Source organism: Ambystoma mexicanum, chromosome 1p (genome assembly GCF_040938575.1).
Source record: "Ambystoma mexicanum isolate Mex_15411 chromosome 1p, UKY_AmexF1_1, whole genome shotgun sequence".
Classification (NCBI taxonomy): domain Eukaryota; kingdom Metazoa; phylum Chordata; class Amphibia; order Caudata; family Ambystomatidae; genus Ambystoma; species Ambystoma mexicanum.
The window spans coordinates 524,294,485-524,314,286 of record NC_090921.1 but is presented as its reverse complement, the minus strand read 5'-3'; positions in this window follow the sequence as shown (position 1 = coordinate 524,314,286).

The following is a 19,802-nucleotide window of genomic DNA, read 5'->3' as shown; positions in this document are numbered from 1 at the left end:
CAGAGAGCCTCATTTTCCCTCTGTACTTCCTGGTTGGTCCTGGAGTGCTGGGCCAGTCTTTGCTGCAGGAGGGTTACCTCCTGAGTCCCATCCCTACTGGCCTGCTTCTTTCTTGCCAGAGCATCTTTCACCCTCCTGGTGTGCTCCGACAAGTTTTGATGCTCTTTTTGGAGATCACCCAGTCCCTGGAGGGCCAGGTGATTTTCTTCCAGCTTCCCTTTTAAGTGGCAGACTTCCTGGCCTAAGGTGTCCCTTTTCTGAGCAAGAGCCTGCCTCTGTGCCACCAGGTCGTCCCTCTGCCTTTGAAGGGCACCAGCGTTCTGGCACTCTTCATCAAACTCTGCCTGGGTATCCAGGTCTTTCAAAATCAATTTATTGCTCTCCTCTTTTTCTTTATCCAATTGGCTTTGCAGGGTGGCTACCTGCTTTGTGCATGCCCTGTTGAAATCTATCTGTTGCACCAGCTTCTTCTGGCTCTGCAGTAGGGAGTCCAAACCTTCTTGATACTCCTTCTGCAAGGCCAGAATTCTGGTATCCTGGTCTGCCCTTTCCTGTTGCAGGATACCCATATCCTCTTTCATTTTAATTATATACTGCCTACTATCATTTTCATATTCCTGGCTCCTCATCAAGCTCTGCTCAGAAGAGTCCAGATCAGATTGGGCCTTCTCTAATGCCAACAGTTGCCTACTTGCCAGATCTTGGCCTTCAGCATATTTGTCCTGTATGGCTTCCATATATAAATATAAATATGCTGCTATCCTGACAATCTTGTCGTGCTCATTTTTGGCCTTAGGGGCCATGTATAGTTCACTCAGGGCCACGTGTAAGGGACCCTGATCTCTCCAGATATCTAACCCAGTTGCAGTGACCTGTTGTGTGATTGCCTGCAACCACACATTCTGGTCCTGCTCAGTCCATTCACCTCTCACAAAAAACCTATGCAAAAGGTGCTCTCTAGCTATCTGTTATGCTCACCTGGTTCCCACAGGGGTGTCAAGCGGGACTGGACTGCCGCGGGCTCCACCAACGTGATGCGTAGTGCAGAGATGACTGACTGGACTGGCCCGCCTAGTTTCGTCTGCTTGACCCGTAGAAGTAATCTCCTGGAAATGGAGAAAGGGAATTAGCCACCCTTGGATTTAAGTTGTAGCACCTCACTGCGTCCCCACTATAGCCTCCGATATTCCCTTTCAAGAATCTCACCTTATGGAATTGAAAGATGAGCTCTCCATCCTGCGACGAACGCAGGGGCACGTTGATGACCAGTTACTTCACTGGGCTGAAGGTATTGGAAGAGTTCGAGAACAATCCTGACTCCAAAACTCTGGACGAAGAGCCGTAAGTATATAGTTCTTAAGAGTTCAAAATGTCTGATAATCACCCTTGTCCAATCCTTACTTCTGTTTTGCAGCTTTGACCCAAAAGAAAATTGTCTGTGGCAGTTGAAAGTGTCCAGGTAAGAGTCTGTGTTACCCAACACTGTCCGGTAAATGATGCCAAGATTTAACTTGCTGCTTTCTTCCTTCCTTCACGTGCAGCGTATGAAGATTTGGCATGCTGATGAATAATACCTCCGGCGGTAAAATCCGGTAAGTCTATGGTGGCAAAAGAGATTGTCTTTGTCTGTTCCCTGGCTCACCTTGTTGTTTTCTAGTCCCCTTAGGTGCCGGGATTCAGCGAAAAAATTATGGAGGCAGAGCCGGAGCGTAAAGATGCTGCCAGGAACGGCGAGTATGGCGCGGCGCTGCTGCTGGCAAAGCGACACGTTTAAAATGAAGTCTTTCCTTAGGTTCGAAGATGCGATGGATCCGAAATCAGGTAAAAAATCAGGTAATGTTCTTGTTCTAACCTTTCTCCTTCTTCCCTTCTTTCTAGATGCTCCGGGTTCGAGGCGGGCGTGGCAGAAGGCTGGATGCTGGCTGCAGGCCCGGTGAGCGTCGCGCTGCAGGATGCAGAATAACGCGAAGCATGTGCTGCTCTTCGGGCGTGGTTTAAATAGCATTCCAAAGTAGTCCCAGGTAAGTATTCCTCCACGACCAAACCCGAGTAAAAAATAGTCCCTAGAGTAAAGTAGTTCCTTCCAGGCCTCACATTGGCTTGGATCCTTTGCAGCATGGTCTGCATCAGGTAAGTGAAAACATATGAGCCTGGCGCCTATGGCACCAGGACTGATGCCCCCTATGAGCCTGGTGCCAAAGGCGCCAGGACTGTACCCAGATAGCCCCTAGCAGGGGTTGCTGGGCTTTCCCTGGGCAACATGATGCCTGCTCCCGGGGCTGATGGACTTGGTCTGGATGCCCGGGGCTAGGCATCATGACAGCACTCCCCCCCAAGGCCCCTCCTAAAGTCGTTCTTCCCCTTGGTTTTGGTTTGTCTGGGAAATTCTGATGGAATTTTATCACCAAACGAGGTGCATGTACTTGGTCAGTAGGTTCCCATGACCTTTCTTGTGGCCCGTAACCCTTCCAGTCGATTAAATAAAAAAAGTCTTGACTTAACCATCTTGGACTCCAGGATACTTTTAACTTCAAATTTGGGTTCCGCGTCTATAAGGATGGGGTCAGGTGGCTTGGTTAGTCTTGTCCCGGGTTGTACTGGCTTCAGAAGTGAAACATGGAAGACGGGGTGAATTTGCATATTAGCAGGCAATTCCAATTTAACGGCCACTGGGTTGATAATGGCCTTTATAGTGTAAGGTCCCAAATATCTAGGGTTAAAGGTCTGCGTTCCTTTTAGAGCTATGTGCTTTGTGGCCAGCCAAACCTGATCCCCAATCTGGTATTGTGGAGCATCACTTTTATGTTGATCAGCATTTTTCTTATATTTTTCTTTCGCTTGTTTCAAATGTTCCGTTGCTTCCTTAAAGGCTTGTGTAATAGTAGCGTGCAAATGGTTTACTGCGGGTATTTCTAAGTGGTGAGGCGAGTCAAGTTCTGAGGTTCGAGGATGGTGCCCATATATGGTATAAAAGGGGCTTTGTCCAGTTCCTGAAATTACAGAGTTATTGTATGCGTATTCGGAAATCCATAGAATATCCTTCCAATTACCTTTGGTCTGGTGTAACATACAACGCAGGTACTGTTCAAGTGTCTGGTTGGTCCTCTCCGTTTGACCATCGGTCTGGGGATGATGACCGGTTGATAACCTCACATCAATTTGCGCCAATTGATAGCATTTTCTCCAAAACTGCGAAATGAACTGGCTACCTCGGTCAGAGACTAATACGGAATGAAATCCATGTATTCAAACAATGTTTTCAAGAAACTCCTTTGCCATGGTCGAAGCAGAAGTTAACCCTTTTAAGGGAATAAAGTGGGCCATTTTGGAAAATAGATCCACTATAACTAGAATGGTGTTAAATCCATTGCATGGGGGCAGATCAGTAATAAAGTCTAATGAAAAGGTGTGCCAAGGTGTAGGCGGAATGTCCAAAGGTTGTAAAAGACCAGCTGGTTTCTTTTTCTGGCTTTTGTTTTGGGCACAGATACCACAAGAAAGCACAAAGGATTTCACGTCTTTTCGCAAGGTGAGCCACCAGAATTGTCTCCTGATTTTAGCTTCAGTCTTTGCGATTCCTGGGTGTCCTTCAATGAGAGCGTCATGGTAATTAGAGACAACTAGTTCTTGTAGTTCCTTGTGTGGTAGAAATAGACGACCTTGATAGTAAGGTAGGTCATTGCTGACTGAATAATCCTGACCTTTCTTTAACCAGTCCTGCAGGGCTGCTGGATCGAAAAGTTGTTGAAATTTTAAATGAACATCTTCTAGGGTGTGTAGAGTGGTTGCACCAAGAATCCTTTTTTCAGAAATGATAGGTACCGATCCGGGGTCTAATATGTTTCTCTCATCCCTATACGGGATAAGGCATCTGCTTTGCCATTTTTACAACCTGGTCGATAGGTGATCACGAAATTGAATTCTGCAAAGAATAATGGCCATCTAAGTTGGCGTGATGATTGGGCCTTGGCAGTCTTTAAATATTGCAAGTTCCTGTGATCGGTGATTACTGTGATGGTATGTCTGGCACCGAGAAGATAATGTCGCCAAGCCTTGAAAGCAGAATTGATGGCCAACAACTCCTTATCAGTAACTGCGTAGTTTAATTCAGGTGCTGAAAACTTCCTTGACCAGAATGCCACTGGATGAAGGTGGCCGGTTTCAGGATCCTTCTGGGAAAGAACAGCTCCCATGGCTAAACTGGATGCATCAGTTTCCACTACATATGGAAGTTCGGGGCGTGGGTGTTTTAAAACAGCTGCAGAGGTGAATTTTCTTTTCAGATTTTGGAAGGCCTTTTCGGCTTCTTCGGTCCATAGGAAGCGTTTGTTCTTTTGCAAGAGTGCAGTGATGGGGTGCACAATATGTGAGAATTAAGGAATAAACCTGCGGTAGAAATTAGCAAATCCAAGCATGCTTTGTACTCCTTTAACTGAGCTGGGCGATGGCCATTTGAGGATGGCATCCACCTTTCGAGAGACCATTCGAACTCCTTTTGGGGTCAAGATAAATCCAAGGAATTCAACTTCTGTAGAGTGAAAAACACATTTTTCCAATTTTGCATATAACTTATACTGGCGTAGTTTCTCAAGGACTGCCCGAACGTGCTTCACAGGGTCAGATTCTGAGGAGGAGTACACTAGGATATCATCTATGTATACAACAACACAGACGTCAATGAGTTTGCGAAGGACATCGTTCATAAAATACTGGAAGGCTGCCAGCGCATTACACAACCCGAAAGACATCACCTGATATTCGAATAGTCCATACTTAGTGCGAAAGGCAGTCTTCCATTCATCGCCTTTCTGTACACGTACCAGATGATATGCCCCACGGAGGTCTAATTTGGTGTAGATACAGGCATTCTTTACTTGGTCCAGCAATTCGGGAATCAGAGGCAAAGAGTATCGGTTTTTTACCGTAATTTGGTTTAATGCGCGGTAGTCAATACATGTACTAAGGTCTCCTTCCTTCTTAGGTACGAAGAATAAAGCTGAGGATGCTGTGGACTTGGATGGACGAATAAAGCCGTTAGCAAGGTATTGATCCAGGTATTGTCGTAGATGAAGATTTTTAGGTTCAGCAAGGGCATAAATCCTACTGCATGGAGGTTGTTCACCGGGTACGAGATCGATCTGACAGTCATATGATCTGTGGGGTGGTAAGGTGTTTGCCTTTTCTTTCTGAAAAACATCCTGAAATTCTTGATACTCCTGAGGTAACTGCGCAATGTGGTTGGTGACTGTGGCCAAGCCCTTATTTAAGGTTTTTGGGTAGCAGGTGTGTGCACAATCCGGAAAGGTAATTCTCTTCTATCGCCATTCAATACAAGGATTATGTGTTTCTAACCATGGCATTCCCAGAATTATTTGGAACTGCGGCGCCTTGATTAAGTCAAACACAATGCCTTCTCGATGCCCATCTTGACCCAACAGCGTCACCTCTGTAGTGGAATGAGTTACAGGCCCAGAGGCGATTTCAGTTCCATCGATGGTGGTGATGACATCAGTCGTGGTCTTTTTGCAAAGAGGTAGGTTCATCCTTGAAGCCAAATCATGGTCTATGTAATTTCCTACGGCCCCACTATCAATGTATGCTCTTACTGCGTGCATACGCAATGGTTAGCTTGAGTCAATAAGGACCATTGGCATGATTAGGTGTGAGGTCTGAGTATCCTTCTTTAAGCTCGGCAAGCGGACCTCTACGCTTGTCGGGCGTGGTCGTTTCCCGAGTCAGACTCCATATGGCTTTTCTCAGCAGCTCCTACCACTTTCTTGGGTGGTTTTACAGGGCAATCCCGAAGAAAATGTCCCGAAGTTCCACAGTATAGACACAATTGCATTTGCCATCTCTTTTCTCTTTCCTTTTGAGTCAAGGGTCCTTTAACCCCTGCGATTTGCATGGGTTCTGAGGTATCTGTTCCTTTGGGGGTAGCGTTGGGTTTAACCAATACCGGTTCTTGAACTTGGCTCGGTCAGCCTTTCTATTCTGAAGTCTGTGATCTAACTGGACCACTAAGTCTATATATTCAGCACAGTCTTGAGGTGGATTCACAACTTGAGCCAAAACATCTTTGAGTTCTCCTCGAAGTCCACTATGAAATAATGTAATCCGTTTTACCTCGGACCATCCAGATTCCACCACCACCTATTGAAGGTTGTGATGTAGGTTAAAAGATCCTGGTTGCCCTGTCGTAGGGATAAAAGCTCGTTATCCAGGGCCTGTCCAAGGGTGTGCCGGGCAAATAGTCTTTCCATGCTCATTTGAAAACCCTGAAAATCTCGAAGAATAGGGTAATCCTGATTGACTAGTGGAATTGACCAATCCGCTGCACTGCCGCTGAGGGATGATAATACAAAGGCTACTTTGGCTTGATTGTTTGGAAAGGCTCCAGGTCTGCATAAAAAGTGTAAACGGCATTGGTTCATAAACACAGCAAATCTTTTCGGGTCCCCAGCAAAGCGTTCTGGTGGGGCTAAAGGGATATTTCCTGGGGAAATCACTTGCACAGGGTTGCTTGGTGAAACAGGGGTTGGATTCCCCCCATGTCCAGGTAAGGGTGTTTGCCCAGCTTGGTTTTGCAGTAATTGTCTAGCAAGATCATCAGTGCGTTCCTTAGAAACAATCAGTTCTCTCCTGAGGGTATTAGTTTCTTGGCGGGCGGCATGTACTTCAGCCCTAAATTCCCCTAATAATTGGGCCAGTTGGTCAGTTTCTGAGGTCTCCATGACACCCGGGTGAGGATTTGTAGGAAGGCTTCGCTCACCTGGTTCCCACAATGGTGTCAAGCGGGACTGGACTGCCGCGGTCTCCACCAACGTGATGCGTAGTGCAGAGATGACTGACTGGACTGGCCCGCCTAGTTTCGTCTGCTTGACCCGTAGAAGTAATCTCCTGGAAATGGAGAAAGGGAATTAGCCACCCTTGGATTTAAGTGGTAGCACCTCACTGCGTCCCCACTATAGCCTCCGATATTCCCTTTCAAGAATCTCACCTTATGGATTTGAAAGACGAGCTCTCCATCCTGCGACGAACACAGGGGCGCGTTGATGACCAGTTACTTCACTGGCCTGAAGGTATTGGAAGAGTTCAAGAACAATCCTGACTCCAAAACTCCGGGCGAAGAGCCGTAAGTATATAGTTCTTAAGAGTTCAAAATGTCTGATAATCACCCTTGTCCAATCCTTACTTCTGTTTTGCAGCTTTGACCCAAAAGAAGATTGTCTGTGGCAGTTGAAAGTGTCCAGGTAAGAGTATGTGTTACCCAACACTGTCCGGTAAATGATGCCAAGGTTTAACTTGCTGCTTTCTTCCTTCCTTCAGGTGCAGCGTATGAAGATTTGGCGTGCTGATGAATAATACCTGCGGCGGTAAAATCAGGTAAGTCTATGGTGGCAAAAGAGATTGTCTTTGTCTGTTCCCTGGCTCACCTTGTTGTTTTCTTGTCCCCTTAGGTGCCGGGATTCAGCGAAGAAATGATGGAGGCGGAGCCGGAGCATAAAGATGCTGCCAGGAACGGTGAGTATGGCGCGGCGCTGCTGCTGGCGAAGCGGCACGTTTAAAATGAAGTCTTTCCTTAGTTTCGAAGATGCGATGGATCCGAAATCAGGTAAAAAAATCAGGTAATGTTCTTGTTCTAACCTTTCTCCTTCTTTCCATTCTTTCTAGATGCTCCAGGTTCGAGGCGGCCGTGGCAGAAGGCTGGATGCTGGCTGCAGGCACGGTGAGCATCACGCTGCAGGATGCAGAATAACGCGAAGCATGTGCTGCTCTTCGGCGTGGTTTAAATAGCCTCCAAAATAGTCCCAGGTAAGTATTCCTCCACGACCACACCCGAGTAAAAAATAGTCCCTAGAGTAAAGTAGTCCCTTCCAGGCCTCACATTGGCTTGGATCCTTTGCAGCTGCATCAGGTAGGTGAAAACATATGAGCCTGGTGCCTATGGCGCCAGGACTCTACCCAGATAGCCCCTAGCAGGGGTTGCTGGGCTTTCCTTGGGCAACATGATGCCTGCTCCCGGGGCTGATGGACTTGGTCTGGATGCCCGGGGGTAGGCATCATGACACTATCTTGATATCTACCAATGTCGTCATTCTGGAAATTGATTTCCTTCCTGACTTACAGAAGTTTGTTATTTTATTTTGCAAAACAGACCGTTTCTTGAGAGCATTCCTTTTTGAGGGGTGCTTTTACAGCCTAACACAGCGTGGTAGCCCACAGGATTTATGTATCCTATTAGTTAACTCACTGTATTAAGCTGCACAAGTCTTAGTTCTAATCCAGAATCCCCGGCTACCAAGCCCACAATCTGTAAGTGATTTCAATCCAGCAATCCAAATAAGTCAATGCTTAGTATGGGATGCCCAATGGAAGCCCTTATTTATATATTTATGTCAAAGTTCGTTAAATCTGGATGATGATCCCTTATATAACGCCCCTCTCTTTGAATCCCCCTGACCTCACTGAGCCAAGAAGTAGGTTTGTTTTGCAAATTAAAAGATTTATTTGAAGAATTAAACAATATATATATCACACTTTTATGAACAAAATAATATCTGAATAGCACACTATATGGACGGTATATATACACTATATGGACGGTAATCAACGGACGGTAATCAACGGTAATCAACAATGGGTACTATTACAAAATTGACACTCTCTTTAATCACTTAGGAGTAGGAATAGGAAGGATAAGGTAGCATAGAATACATTTATGGTTCAAGGAAATTCAATAATGGGAAAGAATGCAACACAGAAATAAACCTGATATGATTTCAATCAAAAGATAATGTGATCACTTTTTCCCCTGTGACTACTCACTCCCCCTTATGCAATATGAAGAGATGGAAATGAGGGCACACAGGTTTCAGGAATACAATCAAGAATGCAATTCAATTCCAGTTCCCCCCAGCAAGCTTAGAGAGACACAGGAATGATTTTAAAACACAGGTCAAAACGCTTTGGAATGTGATTGCAATGGATGGAAAAATATGCTAAATTGATTTTAATTCAATAAAGAGATTCAGGATGAGTGATAGTTACTTTAGATTGGTTCAGGTCAACACCAGCAATGATTCATGAATGATTATCAGATTGAAATGAAATTCAGCAGTGGAAAGCAAGAAGCAGCTGTTTTTACAAGTGGTGAAATGGAGCTAAATTGCAATTTGCGCCAATTTTTCTGCGTGTGCAAATCACGATTACAGAAAAACTATAATTAATTGGAATGGTCTGCGTTTGTTGGAAAGCTTAGGATCTTAGCTTTAAAATGACAGTTAAATTTCGCTTTTAGGACGTGCGGTTCAAATGTTACGGATGTTTTTGTGAAGGTAGATTTTCAGAAATAAAGTCAAGATTTCAGAATGACAGATGGCGCTTTACGGATTTGGAATCAACAGGATGAACACAGGATTCTATAATGCAGTTCTGGATAGGTTGAAATGAATGGAAGAGGATTACTTTAAACTAAGAGATTGGTTCTGTACAGTTCTAGACTAGATACTCACTCCGAGTTTTGGAATGGAATGGAATTGGGCCTCGTCACCGATCTGGTCAGGTTTGGACTTCACTCGCCACCGGACGGTCTCAGGCACTGGTTCTGCTCACAGCATGGCCTCTGGTCTGGGTCTGACGGTTCTGGATACAGCACTGCTCTCTATGCGTCTGTATCTGGGTTCTAGCACAGGGTTCTTAGCTAGAACAGCAAAGCAGCTCAGCCAGGCTGTTGGATTTTGAGATGCCCCTTGGAAGTTTAGGGGTTAGAATCAGGTTGCAAAAGTTCTGAGGCCTGCTGAGAAGGATTCAGCTTGTGAATTAGGCCTTTGCTTCAAAGGTCTGGATTCTGGATTCTGGAGCTTGGTTCTAGAGTCTGGTCACTGGATCTATCTGGATTCTGGAGTCTTCCGGCAGAGTGCTTCGCAAGGAATCAGTTGAAGAGTGGAAAGAGTGTGTCCTATCTGTCCTAAGCAGGCTCTTTTTATGTGTTTTCAAAGTGGGTGTGGAGGCTGATTCTACATGCCCAACCCCCTAAGGATTTGATAGGTTAGAGAATTTCCTGTTGCCTGACTGGAGAAGGGAGTAGTGTGTCATCCTGTGTCATCAGGTGTCAAGTTTATGGCTTAAGGAAAGACCACTCCCCTTTGTTTTTACTTAGAAAATCAATTTTTCATAAAAAACATATTTCCCAGATACACAAGTTGTTGAGAATACATGTACACATCACAGATTACTTAAGGTACATTCTTGTCCAGCCCTGATCTTCCTAAGAGCTTTAGTTCAGAAATGACAACTTATTTGCGATATTGGTGGGTTTGCCAAGATTGGTTCTGCACCAAATTTTACACAGACATACACGCCCTCTCTGAGCATATTACTGTAAGTTTTTATGTTTCTAGCAGAAACACCGTATCTACAATATTAATAAATCCCGGGGTTTGGTCTCAGAACATCACCCGGTGTCCAGCTTAGTCTTGAATTGTGAGTGAATTTTTCATATTAACCGTTTCAAAGTTTGACATTTTGGTCATCTTGGTACAATATTTTAGAACCATTTTCCTTAAACATATATTTGGTGCAATGTTAAATCCACATCCCAGTCTGGTCCGCCCCCCAGAGCTGGGTGAGTCAGATGGTCACATGGCCTGTCTCTCCCAGAGCAGTTGTTGACAAGGCACACCCAAATTAGCATTTTATATTCAGTTGAAAGACTCTATTGTCTCTTTTTCCTGCCAGCAGGGGAAATCTCCTCCTCTCAAAACAGTTCTAATTAACATGTCCATGCGATATCCTCTCCTGATGGTAGGAAGGCCAGGTGTGAAGGGTTCCCATGGACAGAAGCATGCTTATTTTGTCCAGGGGGGAGGTGTGGAATCTGTTTGATCCCAGTGTGGGAACACTTTTTAAATCTACAACCAATGTCAAAAAATGGTCTCTTCTTCCAACATAACCCACATTTTAAATAATTTTTAACAATTGTTTCCTTCAAGTCATTTCAGAATATAGTTTTACATTGTCTCTACCCATTAGGCTTCTGATAGCCAGTATTTCTTTGGCATAGTTTGGGTTCAGTTGTTCATTTTTACAAAGAATTGTTTTAAAACGCCGTCTTCTGGTAGTGGTGAGTACCGGTATTGCACCCATTTTTGACAGCTGTCTATCTTTAAAAGGGGATTTAGCTTGATAGCATATGATTCTTGCTGACATTGTATTGATGTGGATTCTTGCAGTAGAATAATGTGGAACACCCAACAAGAAGGTTGGATCTTTTTGGTGATTTGTGAGCCATGATTTTAGCACATTTTTGACAATCAAGAAACGGATTCCCACACAGCTCTGTGTTGCTTTTGGCAATCAGCATTGCTTTTTCCAAGTAGTTTCAGGCTACTGTGTGGGTAGCCCAATGGTGGTTTTGATCTCCTGTGCTCACTAATATAGGCAAAAGTGGATGCGCATTTTCTGGTGATTTTGAGAAAGCAGCATGCTTTCCAGTGGTCATTCTGATGTTTCTGCTGCCAGCAATGCACAGTACTGTTGCAGGGCTCGGATGAGTGGGTTAATACATCCCACAGTAGCACAAAACTGGAAGCAAGGCTACGCATTTTACAACACTTACAGGCAATTAAAAATCAGGATATGTCCTATCCCTTTGCTAAACATTTTGAAGATCTACATCAAGGTAACATCAGTTCATTGAAATACTTTGTAATTGATACTGTGCCAGCACATCCTAGAGGAGGGGACAGACTTCGGAAACTTAGACAAACAGAACTGAGATACATAGTAGCTTTCAAATCAAAGTTTCCTGGAGGTCATAACCAAGATGAAGAACTTTATGTATTTGTGGCAGACTAATGTGTCTGAAGGGAGTTTCAAAGCCTGCAAAGCTTCTCATGAAAAAACCTCAGGACTAAAGCCCAGTTTTGACAATGTATGCGGTTTCAGGATTATTAGTACAACATTCTTATCTTTTAATCTTGTTTCATGAATTTCCTGTTTAGATTTCAATTTTTATTAGTACCTCAGAATTGATTTCAAGACATATTTTTTGTTTTTGCACTTGTCAATAATATTTAGAATTCATCACATGCACAATTACCCTTTTTTTACAATATTAGAGGACTTAGTATAATGGATGGCCAGATTTTTCACACATACTGGACGGAGACATGTCAACATTGACCAGCCAAATTATGAATTTAACGAAAAATAATATTGCACCTTAATAGATAACTGGCACCCAGTAGGCATGAGACTTATTGAAGAAATAGCACATTGCACTTTAATGCATAACTAAAATCTAATATCCAAGGTCTGAATAGTTTATAGAGCATGATGCATTTTAATATAAATATCCTGAACAATAGAAATGTATTGCACCTTATTCTTAAATCACCTAGAGGTCGATTTTTAAGTATGTATTAACGTTTAGACTCTGGTGCCTGCAAGGGTTCACTGCCAGTATGTCGGCTATAGATATAAAAACATAGGCGCCCGCAAGGGTATTTAATTGCCTATTATTGGTCACCATGACCTCAATTTTTGCACATTGCACAGTACTTTACTTAAGAATCACCCACTTGGGTTGATTTCTAAATAGTCAGTTCTGGCATTATGCATTTTAAATTCCAAATGTATTCAATAGCCAACATGTTGACCATTGACAGTCATATTAAATCAGAGTACAATATATAAATGGTCAGTATAACCCTGTATTTGCACACTGCACCACACTTTAGTCATGAATCAGCCTTATGGGACGATTCCTAGACAATCAAATAGACCATACTGGCCCTATGCATTTTAATGGTAATTCATTTACAAATATGAATGTATGTGATTTACGGCACCCTCGAGGGGTAAATACTGCCTATCGTCTGTGCAATATATATGTGTCAAGCATTTTATATATTTTAATTAACATTAGCACTATGCACTTTATCTGCTTTGTTGTTATCAAAGTGAAAATGTGTAAATTACAAGACACTGATATATGAGTGTATCTAGTTCTAAATATCATCCAATAATGTTGCTGAGATTTTGATGGTGAAAAATTATTTGCACAAGATTTACTCATATAAAAGCTGAGATTAGCGACAATGGAAATATATGTATTATACATTGATTATACCAAGGCGCTTTTAATGTTAACATTTGTCTGCCCTTTTCAAAATTGAGGCATTCGCAAACATCAGGAACCCTCTCAAACAGTATGCTAGTGTGGTTGTTTCAAGACCAGAGATGATGGACTTATTAAGTCAAGTGGTATCCATAAATGCACAGTCCTCTTTCTTTTACTTTTATTTATTTATTTTTTTAATTTAAATTGTTTATTTAAGATTTTACTACAACAAGGGAACATCAATCACAAAGCCAATACAAAGCAAAAGTGGCGAATCACAACACAAGAAACAGCATGTAAAAAAAAAAAAAAAAAAAAAAACCTCCATCCCTGCAAAATATCCATTCCATTTGCCAATACAGGGTTACATACAGTTATTCGCTAATATAGTTCTAGGAATACATCACACACCTTAGCATGCACCCACAGTTTCCCCAAACGCTTATACATCCCCTTCTCAATATTTGCCAGCGAAACCATTTCATCAATCCAGCCATCTGCAGTTGGCGGAAACCGGGATTTCCAGCTTCTCAAGATTAGCTTCTTGGACACCGACGCTCCTCTGAACAAACATTTTTTCTTAGACACAGAAAGATCTTCAAGCAACTCACCAGAGCCCAGAACCATCGTTTTAAAATCCAAATCAATGTTGCAGTCCAGGACGTGCAAACACACATTGCAAACCTCATTCCAAAAGCCCCGTACCCTGACACAATCCCAGAGCATATGTTCAAGAGTTCCAACATCCAAACCACAACACCAACACACATCTGAATCAGACAAGCCCCTCCTTCTGAGCCTCTCCGGACACCAAAACACTCTGTTAAGAACCTTAATTTGCCTAGATCGCTCACACAAATTAACCGAACAAAGTTGCACATTCGCACACATCTCATTCCACACATCAATGGTGATCTCACTACCCAATCTCCTACTCCACTCATCCACCAATCCAGTATTATCTTTGTAGCTTGCAACCATCCGGCGATAAATCTTGCTCGCCACAGACTGACAATCCACGGCCATATTTTCCAAGACCTCAAAGTCACTCACCACAATTTCACCAATGCATCTTTTCAATTTCCTATAGTCCACAACAGACACATTCTCAATATTAAACTCAGTACATAGCATATCAAAATCAATCCATTTCCCACCTCTAAAAATATCCTTAATCCAGTGGACACCGCCAATAAACCACTCCGTCCAAAAAATAGGCTTGCCAGCCTCAGTAATTGATTTATTAAACCAAATCGAAGCAGAAGGTGACGTCTGAGCAAATGAACCGCACATGTCATGAACGCCCTTTTACTTTTAAACCAGACGAAGCCCGTGTAGGTTGAAACCCGTCGATTTTGTGTGTTTTGCTGCTGCCTTTCTTCTTTGTCCACAACCATGGAATAATAAAGGACGATTTTTGCACAGCAACTGAGGCTGGGATTTTGGATTGGATTCTTTCCATCTACACTCTTTATGCATTTGCTGGAGTACCACTACATTTTAGACTGGGTTTCCAGTATACCTTTCCCTTTCATATATACGCATTGTATTGTGGGATGCCAATATAAAGCTGGATATTGAACAAATATATTGGCTGACAATGGATTGATTGTGAGGAGACATATGCTGGCGTCCTGACCATTCCACGAGTGCCGTCCCCACTTGGAGAAGTGCATCGACTTTTCAATTTTTTGAAATACATGCGTGCCTAGTGAGAGTCATTGGACGAGCACCGGCTGGGCATGCAGAAGCGGAAAAGAGTACCGAGTCACACAAGGGATTCCTGTTAACGCTCCAAGCCAAGAACTAAATCAGGGGAGAAAGGCGTGAGCTGACGTTACCCGGAGTGGACCGACCAAACGGAGACGAATCCAGTTTCATCGGAGGGTGAACGGAGACATCCACGTTTCGGTAAGTGAGCCCCGGGTTGCCTGCACACTCCAAACTCCTGTCCTCATTGGTTTGTTAAAGCGGAGTGCACGATATTCTCGCGCACATTGTTTTGGCCAGGCGATAACGCCAGTTTTTCCTCAATTAACAAATTCTGACCGATAGTGTCAGAATTTTTCCATCAACGCCGCAAACTCCAGTATACAAGTTAAAAAAAAAATTCCTGAGGGAAAATGGCATCATAATTGGATAAAGAAAATGCACGCCATGAGGAGGCACAAAACCTATTTAGTGAAGCTCAACAAATCAAAGCAGCAACTAAAAATATAACTGAAAAAAATGATGCAGATAAAAGTGAGATCAGTTTATTGAAACAACTGAAAAGACTGAAAAAAAGAAGTGAGTAAATGATGGGAGGAACACTCACTCCAGAACTATGTAGATGTTGGAAGGATCCCACACGGGCTGAGAATTCTTACATCACCATCATTTGAGGAACAAGATCCGTGGGGTGATTCTACAAATTTGTGCTCAGGACAGTTTTGGAATATTTTAATCAAATATGCACGAATTGACAGACAAAATGCATTGTTGAAAATAGAAGAGATCAGTGATCAACTGTCCTCTATATCACCCAGTTAAGAAGGTAACAAACTCAGGAAAAGATTGGAAGTAACCTTAACAACCTATGAAGAAGACATTAAATTGCGTAAGCAGAGGAAGTTCCTTCGTGATAAAGAGGATTACGAAAGAGCAAGAGTCTACACTTTTGCTCGACGATTCCATCATTTGAGAAGAAACATGTCGAGCCAAAATATTGAAAATAAGTGGGAAAAAAACAACCTCGAGTGAAGTAGCAACAACATCGGATTCTGATGCATCTACTAGGGTTAACGAAAATCCTCCTAAGAAGATGATTTCTTTTAGACGAGATGAGGATACTCGGACTAGATGGCAGAAAAATCCCCACAAAATACACGGGAAGAGGCCGCGGCAAATACCAGGAATCAGGCAGAAGAAGAAAACGAGGGGACAAAGGAACAACCAGCTCAGAGTTAGATCAAGGTACAAGAACACACTCTGGGAAGAAGAAGAACAGTAGAGTCAAGTAAACCTGATAACAGCATCATCAACCTCTCGGAATGCACACTCAACAAGGAACAAATGAAAGTCCTCCAACGTGGATTCAATTTATGCCCTACAGCAGGTTATGATTACATGGAAACTAGAATTGACTTTTTCAAATATATGAGGAAGATCAGTCTAAAAAAAATCTTTATTTTGAATGCACCTAAAGGAAAACCCAAGTCTAGTTCATCAGGTCGAACAGCAGTGGCTATTGAGGATGTTGATGTATTAATTGATCTAGTCGAACTAGAATCCACAAATAATCCAACAGATTTGGTTCCTGACATCAACCCCGAAATGTTGAACATAGAGACAGTTTGGCTAATAGAGAGTACATTAAAGGCCAAATCCAGATTTAACCCTATGTTCCAGCCAGGAGGCAAGGTCGAAGCCTTCCAGGATCTCGTTATCCAGGACTTAAAGAAAGCAAGAACATACAGAAATACATCAAAATCAAACATTACACTCAAAGAGAAGAAGATCCTAAAAGACTTACAAGAACTTAATAATGTAATCATAAAAGCATCAGGTAAGGGAAGTAACATAGTCCTCTTAAATAGAAAAGACTATGCGAAAGAAGCACAAAGACAACTTTGCGATAACAGCTGCTATGGAAAGCTTGAAGAGAAACTGTTGGAATCAATAAAAAAGAAAGTTAAGTGTTTGTTGCGAAAGTGGGAATAATTGAATATTCTTGATGAAGATGACTCAAATTAACTATATAACAAAACACCTATTATTCTCATGATTTACTTCCTACCCAAAATCCACAAAAATCCGACCTATCCCCCAGGAAGACCCATTGTTACCCTAAATGGTGCCTTTTTGGAGAATATGTCAAAATATGTTGACCAAACACTATTGCTTTTAGTCTTCACGTTACCGTCATATCTACATGACACGAAATATTTTTTTAGTAAGATTGAAGGAATAACTTGGAAAAAGAATTCATGTTTGCAACATTAGACGTAGTATCGCTCTACACCTCCATTGAACATAATGATGGAAAAAAAGCCTGCAAATACTTTCTTGACAGCAGATCATTGAACCTTAGTCATGGTCAAATGATCATGGAGATGATAGATATGTGCCTAACTAACAACGTCTTTTTGTTCGACAATATCTATTATAACCAATTGCGAGGAACGGCGATGGGAACAAGCTCTGCACCATTATGCGCAAACTTAACAATGGGTTGGTGGGAAAAATTCATTGTATGGACAGATGCCAACATCGAGCACACCGATCAGGTGGCCCTCTGGTTACGTTTTTTTGACCATCTATTCATCCTATGGAACAGTAAAGAGAAGGAATAACTCGACTTTGTAAATATGTTGAACATTAACAATTTGTATCTCAAGTTTACTGAGACACATAGTCGTGACTCCTTAAACTTTTTAGATGTACTGGTGAAAACAGATCAAAAAGAAATTATTACTGAGCTATATTGAAAACCAACAAGCTCAGACATGCCATTGTTTGCCAGCAGTAATAATCCAATGCCATTAAAATGGTGTATACCTTACGGGCAGTTTGTCAGAATTTGTTGGAATTCTAGAACTCCAAGCTCAGGAGATGGCAGCATAGAAGCTGTGCTCCTGTGCCCTGCTTGATAGCTATATACTCCCTTGAAAGTATGTCAGACCCAATTTTAGCAGAGTCTTCTTAGCCAGCAAAGCGTCAGAAGGGGTGAGAGGAGGATGTGGAGGTGAGAGATGACAAGCTGTTGGACCTTCTTACTAAGGTTACTATTGACATCTCAGAAATAAAAGCCAGGATGATTAAGGCAGAAGAAAGGTTCTCAGCGCTCACATGTAAAGTTTCTGAGATTGAACACCACCTGACAGCTACAGATGAGAAGACTTTGAAACTACATGACAGAATCAATGAATTGGAGGTGCAAAATGGAAAGCTATTGGAGAAGCTGTCAGAGCAAGAAAAGTTCTCAAGGAGAAATAATATCTGCGTGGCTGGTTTTCCGAAAGATGTTGAGCGTGGGAATCCTATGCAGTTTCTGGAGAAGGCATTAACCTCAATACTGAAATTGGACGACTCTGTCTCCTTGGAAATGGAAAGGGCACAGAGGTCCTTGGGCAGGAAGCCAGCAATGGGTCAAAGACCAAGGCATTTTGTGGTGAAGTTCCTCAGATACCCCACCAGAGAACTGATTTTGAAAAAGTCACGCGAGTTGGGTGACTTAGCTTTGTGGGGAATAAGATTATGATATTTAGTGATCTTAGTAAGGATGTGTTGGACAAAAGAAGGCTTTTTAAAGTGACAAAGGAGAAAGCGAGGAACTGGAAACTGCAGTATTATATGGTTTACCCCGCAATTTTAAGGCTGATAGTGGATGGCCAGACTCATTCCTTTACAGACCATGTTAATGCTGAAGCTTTTTTGACACAACTGGACTCTTCAAATATGGAAATCACTCCATCTGCACCTCAGAAGTGTGCCATGAAAAAGAAAAGATAATTTGTTTTCTACATTTCAATGTCTTTGACTTTCATCTTTTCTTGTTTGTTCATTTTGGGTTATAAAAATATTTGGGTTTGACGTTTACCATTGTATTAAATGGATGTGGTAAACGATCTTAGAATGTTCTGCTGGTTCAAACATATACAGTGAATGATGCAGAGCAGTATAAATTGAGTAAAGGACCTAGTCCCTTTGAATATTAGATCACGTGGCTTACGCACGCAAGGCCTTGCATTCAGGAAGTGAATGACAGTCTACACACATAGATCTGTCTGGGCCAGGAAGATATTACGGAATGATTCTACTTTGAAGAAAGTGGCTTGAAGGACAATCATATGTTTCCTGGCAAGTGAGTACTGAAACAAACCTCCTCAATGTTTAAGGTCGTCTCCCCGCAGGTTTTCTTTGCAAGGCGTGCTCCGAAACAAAGCAAACAAACAAACGGAAAGCTGACACCGGAATCTCAGTTTTAAACATAACCCGTTGTTAGTTAATATTGTTCATTCTCTTTCACCTTCTGCCATCTAGTGGATTTTCTGGGAGTAACACATCAGAAAAAACTGCTTTCTCTCCAAACAGTGTATTTAATGTCATTCTCTGCTGTGTTACCCAACTAGTTCTAATGGTTTCATTTTGGGTTTAAGGAGCTCATTCTAAATGCTGCCTGTGTATTGCGGAATGTCAGGAATGGAAAGTCCCTGAATATTAACTCTGTGTCAGTGAATGGGTTTTAAAGGCGGATGCAACTTTACTTATATTAGGGTATCCATTTAAACATCCGCGCATACATATAATGACTTCAAATGTGCTCTGGTCAGTCAATCTACTCTCGCGCCACATTGCAATTGGACTCTTGTGCACACTGCTTGCTATACCACGAAAATGGTTATGATACGTGGGGAGGAGGTGGACACCATGGTACAGGGGTCGCAATGTGGTACGGACACAAATGGAAGCAGGTGCAGGAAAGCAAAAGCAAAGATGAATCTGTTACTTATGAGGAGCAAACATCGGCAACTGGATCTCAGCTCCAGATTTTGTTTAAATGACTGTGGTGAAGCGTGATTACTGCAGTAAGGGAGAACACGCTGGGGAGCCGGGGCAGAAATGCACTAGAGCAGTAGGAACATCCGTGTTCTGAAAGCACTTTTAGTCCAATTTAAGAAAAAAAAACATTAAATTC